Below are 8,130 nucleotides of genomic sequence, written 5' to 3'. Positions count from 1 at the left end.
ACAAGGGAAAGGGTAACAATAACACCAACAACCGCGGGAAACTCGGCCGCGGGCCGCGTGGACGGCCGGCAACGCCGTGGGCGACGGGGCAACACGCATAATGGGCTACCACCGGCTCTCCCCGGCCGCCCCGGCGACCGCCCCCTGCCCGTATCCGACGAGACAAGGGCGGCGGCGTCCCACCGCGGCGTGGCCGGGGCCGACATTCTCGTGCGGGTCCACGACCCCTCGCAGCCTATTCCATGCATGTTCCGACCAGTCCACGGGTACATCCGGAGCACGGTGGAGGCAGCCATGCACACTCTGTCCATGCATCAACCGGATGATAATTGGTACATGGACACCGGAGCGACTTCCCACATGACTGCCAACTCAGGTACTCTCACGTCTTATTTTAATTTGAGCAATAATTCTGGAATCATTGTTGGTAATGGTAGCACTATTCCAATTCGAGGCTATGGTCATACATCCCTTCCCCCACCTAATCCTCAATTACATCTCCGAAATGTCTTGCATGCTCCAAAACTCATCAAAAACCTTATCTCCGTACGTAAATTCACTAAGGACAATAATGTTTGTTGAGTTTGATCTCTTGGGTTTTACGTGAAGGATTTACCGACGGGGAGCCGCCTAATGAGATGTGAGAGCACCGGGGAATTGTATCCTATCAATGCCACAGAATGGGCCACTCCACCATCCACCTTCATTGCCGCATCACCTAGCTTGTGGCATTCCCGACTCGGCCATCCGGGAAATGCTATTCTTAGTTCTCTTCGTAGTAATGCCTTAATTGAATGTAATAGGGCCCGAACTTCTTTTTGCACCTCTTGTCCTTTGGGGAAACATGTTAAATTGTCATTTTATGATTCATTGTCATTTACTACTATGTCGTTTGACATCAGTCATAGTGATTTATGGACATCTCCTGTTTTAAGTTCTAATGGGCACCGCTATTATGTATTCTTTCTTGATGATTATAGTAATTTTCTTTGGACTTTTCCAATCTCTAACAAGTCCCAAGTCTATTCCACTTTTCTATCTTTTAAGGCATTAATACGGACTCAATTCGAAAGAGACATTAAAAACATTCAATGTGATAATGGGCGGGAGTTCGCCAATGGGCATTTTCAATCTTTTTGCGCCTCAAATGGTTTAAACTTCCGATTTTCTTGCCCCCATACCTCTCCTCAAAACGGCAAAGCGGAAAGAAAAATTAAATCCGTTAACAACATAGTGCGCACTCTTCTTGTCCACGCCTCCCCCCCCCCCCCCCTTTTTGGCATCATGCTCTCCAAATGGCCACATACCTCCTTAATGTACTTCCCACCAAAGTCCTTGGGTATAAATCACCGACGCAAGTTCTCATCAACGAACCCCTTCTATTCTCATCTCCGGGTTTTGGGTGTCTATGCTATCCACTTTTCCCATCTACAACTATTCATAAGTTACAAGCAAGATCCACCCCGTGTGTATTTTTGGGCTATCCGTTGAATCATAGAGGATATAAATGTTATGATTTATCCACCAACAAAATCATCATCTCACGGCATGTCATCTTTGAAGAAACTCAATTTCCCTTCTCCAAATTGCACTCCCCAACCCCAACTTCTTATGATTTTTTGGACCATGGGATTTCTCCATATACCCTGCATTTTCTATCACAGCCTACTCCACCCGTCGTTCCCTCGGTCTAGCTCCTCCCCCCAACTGCCCAGCAGCCCCTTCCCCCCGCTGCTCCACCCGTGACTGCCCAGCAGCCCTCCCACCCCCCCTCCCCCCCCCACTACCCAGCGGTCCAACCCCACGGTCGCTGCCCAGCAGCCCCTACCCCCCACCGGCCCCCACCCAGAATCGCCTGCCACAGCCCCACCCGCACGGTCACTAGAAGCCAACATGGGATTTTTAAGCCCAAACAACCGTTCAACTTAAATACTTCCAGCACTCTCTCCATCTCGCCTATCCCACGAAATCCTGTCAGTGCTCTAAATGACCACAATTGGAAAGCTGCCATGGTTAATGAATATAATGCTCTAATTAATAATAAGACATGGGAGTTGGCTCCACATCCCACTGTTGTGAATCTTATTCGTTCTATGTGGATTTTTCGTCATAAAAAGAAATCTGATGGTTCTTTTGAGAGGCACAAAGCCCGTCTTGTCTGTGATGGTAGGTCTCAACAGGTTGGAGTTGATCGCGATGAGACTTTCGGTCCGTTGTCAAACAAAGAGCTACTATTCGCGTACTGCCTTGAGCATTGCACTTGCACACTCTTGGCCCATTCATCGGTTGGACGTCAAGAATGCTTTCTACATGGAAATCTTAATGAGACCATTTATATGCATCAGCCTATTGGGTTTAAGGATCCAAAGCATCCCCATCATGTCCGTCTCTTGAAGAAATCGTTGTACCTGGATTTAAGCAAGCTCCCGTGCATGGTTCCAACGCTTGCGTACTATGTCTCCACTATTAGTTTTTCACATAGCCGATCCGATCACTCTCTCTTTATTTATTGTCGAGGTTCGACATTGCTTACATTCTCGCTATATATTGATGATATTATTCTCACCTTCCTCGAGATGCTCTCGAAAATCCATCATATCTCTCGCTTAGTGCCGAATTTGCTATTAAGTATCTTGGGCCTACTGGTTATTTTTTCGGGTATTCGTTACCGGACTTCACACGGCATGTTTCTCTCTCAGAAAAATTATGCAGCAGATATTATAGAGCGTGCGGGCATGACTGCCTGTAAGCCAAGTCAGACACCGGTCGACACCAAAGCCAAACTTGGTGCCACGGCCGGGCCTCCTTGCGATGATCCCACCCAATATCGTAAGTTGGCCGGCGCGTTACAGTACCTTACATTCACAAGACCAGACATCTCCTATGCGGTTCAACAAGTATGCCTTCATACGCATGATCCCAAGGTTGCACATACGCGTGCTCTTAAACGCATAGTCCGATACATTCAAGGTACTATTGAGTTTGGTCTCCATCTGTACAAATCCTCCATTGCCTCTCTTGTCTCTTATACAGATGCAGATTGGGGTCGCCGATCCACATCTGGTTACTGTGTCTTCCTTGGCGATAACCTCCTCTCATGGTCATCCAAACGGCAACCTACTATGTCTAAGTCGAGTGCCGAGGCCGAATACCGTGACGTCGCTAATGTCGTCTCCGAGTCCGTTGGCTTCGCAACCTTTTTTTCGGAGCTCCGTTGTCCCATCCGGGATAGCTACATTGGTTTATTGTGATAATGTTTGTGCCATATACCTATCGGGTAATCCGTTCAAAGACCAACGCACTAAACATATTGAGATGGACATACATTTCGTACGTGAAAAAGTTGCCGTGGAGAAGTTCGTGTTCTTCACGTCCCGTCCCGTTACGCATCGCAGATATCTTCACTAAAGGTCTTCCGCGCGCGTGCTCTTTGATGATTTCGGGGACGATCTAAGCGTACGACAACCTCCCGCTTCGATCGGCGGGGGTGTCATAGACTATGTAATAGTACACGTAAATATTGTAAATATTCTCTTCCTTATGTATTGTAATGTGTCCTATAATTTAGCCTAGTATCATTCTGATAGGAGATACCTACTTTGTATATAATGACTTTCATACATCAATACAGAACACGGATTGATTTCCTACAGATGTAATAGAAAATAATGATGTTGAATTTAGCAGCAGTCGCTGCTTTCGCCGTCGAGTTTGGAGTTTTTTTATGTTGTTTACGTAGCTGAAATACACAAATTAAGGAAAGATAAAAACCTTATTTCTTTTGTTACTGTCTATGTGTCAAACATTTATTGGTCCTCTTTTTCATATCAGAGCATTTGGAAAGCACGCTCCCTTTATTTTAATGGGAGATTGTGACTTAAGTGTTCAATACACATTGTAAGAAGTATTGGAGAATTTAATAGGAACAAACATTAATTTAGGTGTCAAAATGGAAAATCACAGCAACTTTAAGGGCCCGCTTATGCATTTGGCCATGTAAAGCGGCCTTTGTTTTTTAGCATGCTTCAAATGTGCAACCGTCCAAATCCATATTGTCAAACCAAGGATTTGCTATGCAGCAAAGTGAACAGACAACTTGATTTTCAACTCGTGTGCTCAATTTCGTTTTAGAAGTTATATTGGACTTTTAATTAACTACAGACAACTTTCTATCTATCTTCTACATATATTACAAGCACTAAAAATTTTCGCTAAATGTTGATCGGCCAAAATATCCTTCAAATATTGAACGACTTTTACGCCCTTAAAAATTTAAGTTAAGCAGGATAAAATTGTAATCATCCATGATTTATTATCTAAAACATGGGAGTTTGAATCCAACTCAAATAACACCACTATAGACGGCAACTATACCTAATGTTTAATTTTTATATTCTAAATAGATGATGACTCTATGTCCTTGATCACTAAATAAAAACGTTACCATTTTTATTATACACGGCAACTATACCTAATGTTTAATTTATTCTAAATGGATCATGACTTTATGTCCTTGATCACTAAATAAAAACGTTACCATTTTTATTATAGACGGCAACTATACCTAATGTTTAATTTATTCTAAATAGATGATGACTCCATGTCCGTGATCACTAAATAAAAACGTTACCATTTTTACTATAGTCGGCAACTATACCTAATGTTTAATTTATTCTAAACAGATGATGTCTCTATGTCCTCGATCACTAAATAAAAACGTTACCATTTTTTTGTCCATAATGTTCCATCCATATTCTGGTGGGAAGAATTCAACACAAACTGAAATTCCGTTGTATATTTTTTACAATTAATTTTTAATTTGCATGGTATCCTAATTCCAATCAAATTCAAACTATCTGTCCTGCAGTATACATGGGAAAACTCATTAAACCACCTCTTAATATATGAGGGATTGTGTTATTATATAACTCTAAAATTATTGTCGTTTTTACTATTTCTTTTTATATGTCTTTCGATGAAATACTAATGTTTAGCTTATCTAAAATTTTGAGTATGTTTGTGGTGGGTGCAATAATGAATGTGCATATATTGAGATTTTTGGTAAGGAGTCATTTACGCTCAAAGGCTTTTTCAATACGAATATGAATTAGTTGGGCTTAAAAACAAACATCGAACACGATGCGGAAATTAGAAAATAATAATTAACTTGTATATCTATAAAAGACATATTTTATAATCGTGATTGTATGTTGCAAATACCACTGATGTGCTAATTATATTCATCCATGATTTCAGATGTGTTTTACGAGTTAAATTATTGTTGTTATCTCTTAATACAACATCCTTTTTTTTCCTTTTACTTTGATTTTTCTTTTATTTTTGTGGCTCCACTAATTTTGTATATGCCTTTAGTTTTATTTTTTTTCTTCTTTTATTGAACTACTTATTTTCAAGCTAAGGCTACCAATTTTTTTTTTCCTAAAAAATCCAAAGATGTGGGAAAAACATGAGCCTGAATTAGAGTAGCGCATACATGAAGAAAGCCCACCTACAAACAGGAAGTTTGTGAGTCAGTGACAAATACAGAGGGTGCCTTTTTTTAAAAAGATATTGTCAATCCTACCAATTTTTTTTGTAAAAACTCTATACGAAAAGGAGGGAAAAGAAGGAGTGTACATGAAGAATCTTTGGATTTGACTCCTCTCCATTACACTTTCTCTCCATTTCCTCAAGTACACATTTAGATGAGTGACACTTGTATAACATAACTTTTAAAGGTCAAGATTAGATCAATTTAACAAGCATCTTAACCATGATTAAAATAATAAGTTTTGAAAAGCACTTTCTATTTTTGGTATGCAATATCAGTTTCCACAAATTTTGGTACACATTAGTATCATTAATTTGCATTTGTAAATTTTATCGGTAAACTTCCCTACCCGCCTCCCCTCCCCAAATCCGTATAAATAAGAAAAATGATCTGTGATCCTGAATTTTAGGAAATTGATTTTAAAACAAGTCCAAAAGATTGAATTAAAGAACATATGAGGGGATTGGGAAGTAAAACTGGAGGTGAAATGATAATTTAATTTTCAAGTGACAAATGGAAAAAAAAAAAAAAAAACTAGAGTATTGAAATTATCTGTGACAATATTTAGCTTAATTCTCTTTCATTTAATTTTATGATGAATATATGAACGATTGGATGGAGTATATTGAACCATTCAGTGAAAAATAATATTTAATCTGATACTCTTTAATTTAGTTAAGATGGTAAATATATGAAAAGATCTGGGAAGAGTATTGTGATAATAATATTTAATATGATGCCTTTAAATTTAATTAAGATTTTGAATATAAATATGAGCTTCGAATTTACCAATTTTTAATGTAAAATTTACAAATGAAATTAATGAGTACCAAAATATGTGGGGAGATTGATATTGCATACCAAAATTAAAGAGTACTTTCCAAAACTTAATATTTTAATCATAGTTAAGATACTTGTTAAATTAATCTAATCTTAATCTTTAAAAATTATATTAGACAAATGTCATTCATCTAAACATATACTTGAGGAAATGGAGAGAAAGTGTAATGGAGAGAAGCCAGATCCAAGAATGCTCATCTACAAATGGAACGGCTGTGAGTCAGCAATAAATACATAAGACACCCGTTTTAGAGGATGAGATGCAATTAGTGTTGGGTTATTTTCTTATTAATGGTAGGAGAACTTTGATCCATGTGTATATATGATGTTCTATAGCAAAATATGTGTATATAATAATTCAAACAAAATACTAATTATTGACTTTTTTTTAATATCAAGTAGATTAATTTGATTATTATTTGATCCATAAGATATCATATTTCCAAGTCGTTTATCAGTAAAGAAAAAGAAAAGCGTGATTTGTAGTATGAGATCCCATAAAAAAATTGTAAGACATATAGATATACAACAACAACAACAACAACAACAACCCAGTGAAATCCCACAACGTGAGGTCTGGGGAGGGTAGAGTGTACGCAGACCTGACTCCTACCAAGGTAGGACTACATTTCCGAAAGACCCTCGGCTCAATAGAAAGCATAAAAGCATAAAAGCATAACAAGAGGTCAGATAAGGCCAAGAGATTCAAAGCGATATGGAAATGCAAATAACTAAAGCGACTAAGCCATGATAGCGATTTGTAAAGGAGCGTAGCTATCACGGATAAAATAAGATAATCAAAGTACGGATAACAAATAGTATAAAACCAAAGCACAAATGTGACTACTAATATGAAAGGATAAACGTTACTATCTACTAGTCTTCTACCCTAATCTGAGTCCTCCATACCCTCCTATCTAAGGTCATGTCCTCGGTAAGTCAGAACTGCGCTATATCCTGTCTAATCACCTCTCCCCAATACTTCTTCGCCTACCCCTACCTCTTCTGAAACCATCCATGGCCAACCTCTCACACCTCCGCACTGGGGCATCTGTGCCTCTCCTCTTCACATGTCCAAACCATCTCAGTCTCGTTTCCCGCATCTTGTCTTCCACCGAGGCCACTCCCACCTTGTCCGGATAGCCTCATTCCTAATCTCGTCACTCTTGGTGTGCCCACACATCCATCTCAACATTCTCATCTCTCGGCAACTTTCATCTTTTGAACGTGAGAGATCTTAATCGGCCAACACTCCGCCCCATACAACATGGTCGGTCTAACCACCACTTTGTAGAACTTGCCCTTAAGTTGTGGTGGCACTTTCTTATCACATAGCACTCCTAAGCGAGCCTCCATTTCATCCACTCCCCGCCCTAATACGATGTGTGACATCATCGTAAATCTCCCCATTTGTCTTGTATAATAGACCCAAGATACTTGAAACTACTTGTCTTCCGAATGACACCGGGTACCAAGCCTCACTTCCACGCTCACTCTTGAGGTGCTTCACTGAACTTGCACTCCAAGTACTCTGTCTTGGTCCTACTCAGCTTGTTCTTGCCCAACTATTTCGGGTAGAGGCAAATCCTTTAGACTCCAAAGTTTGACGCCAAACCTCCAGCTTAGCGTTGACTCCGCTACGAGTCTCATCGATCAAGACTATGTCATCCGCGAAAAGCATACGGAGCAAGACATATAGATATACGGAGCAAGAATATATTTCTTAAGGTTCGGACAAT

General features: G+C 39.8%; 1 long non-coding RNA gene across 1 annotated transcript; it reads left to right on the top strand.

The window, feature by feature from the left end:
• Window positions 1-282: 282 nt before the first annotated feature.
• Window positions 283-674, top strand: LOC132030841 (uncharacterized). The gene is made up of 2 exons (XR_009408124.1): window positions 283-376; window positions 610-674. It is a non-coding gene; the product is annotated as an uncharacterized LOC132030841 (long non-coding RNA).
• The last annotated feature ends 7,456 nt before the right edge of the window (window positions 675-8,130 follow it).

This window comes from Lycium ferocissimum, chromosome 1, assembly GCF_029784015.1.
Source record: "Lycium ferocissimum isolate CSIRO_LF1 chromosome 1, AGI_CSIRO_Lferr_CH_V1, whole genome shotgun sequence".
NCBI lineage: Eukaryota > Viridiplantae > Streptophyta > Magnoliopsida > Solanales > Solanaceae > Lycium > Lycium ferocissimum.
The sequence above is the reverse complement of the archived record's forward strand: the minus strand, read 5'-3'. Positions and strand labels throughout refer to the sequence as shown.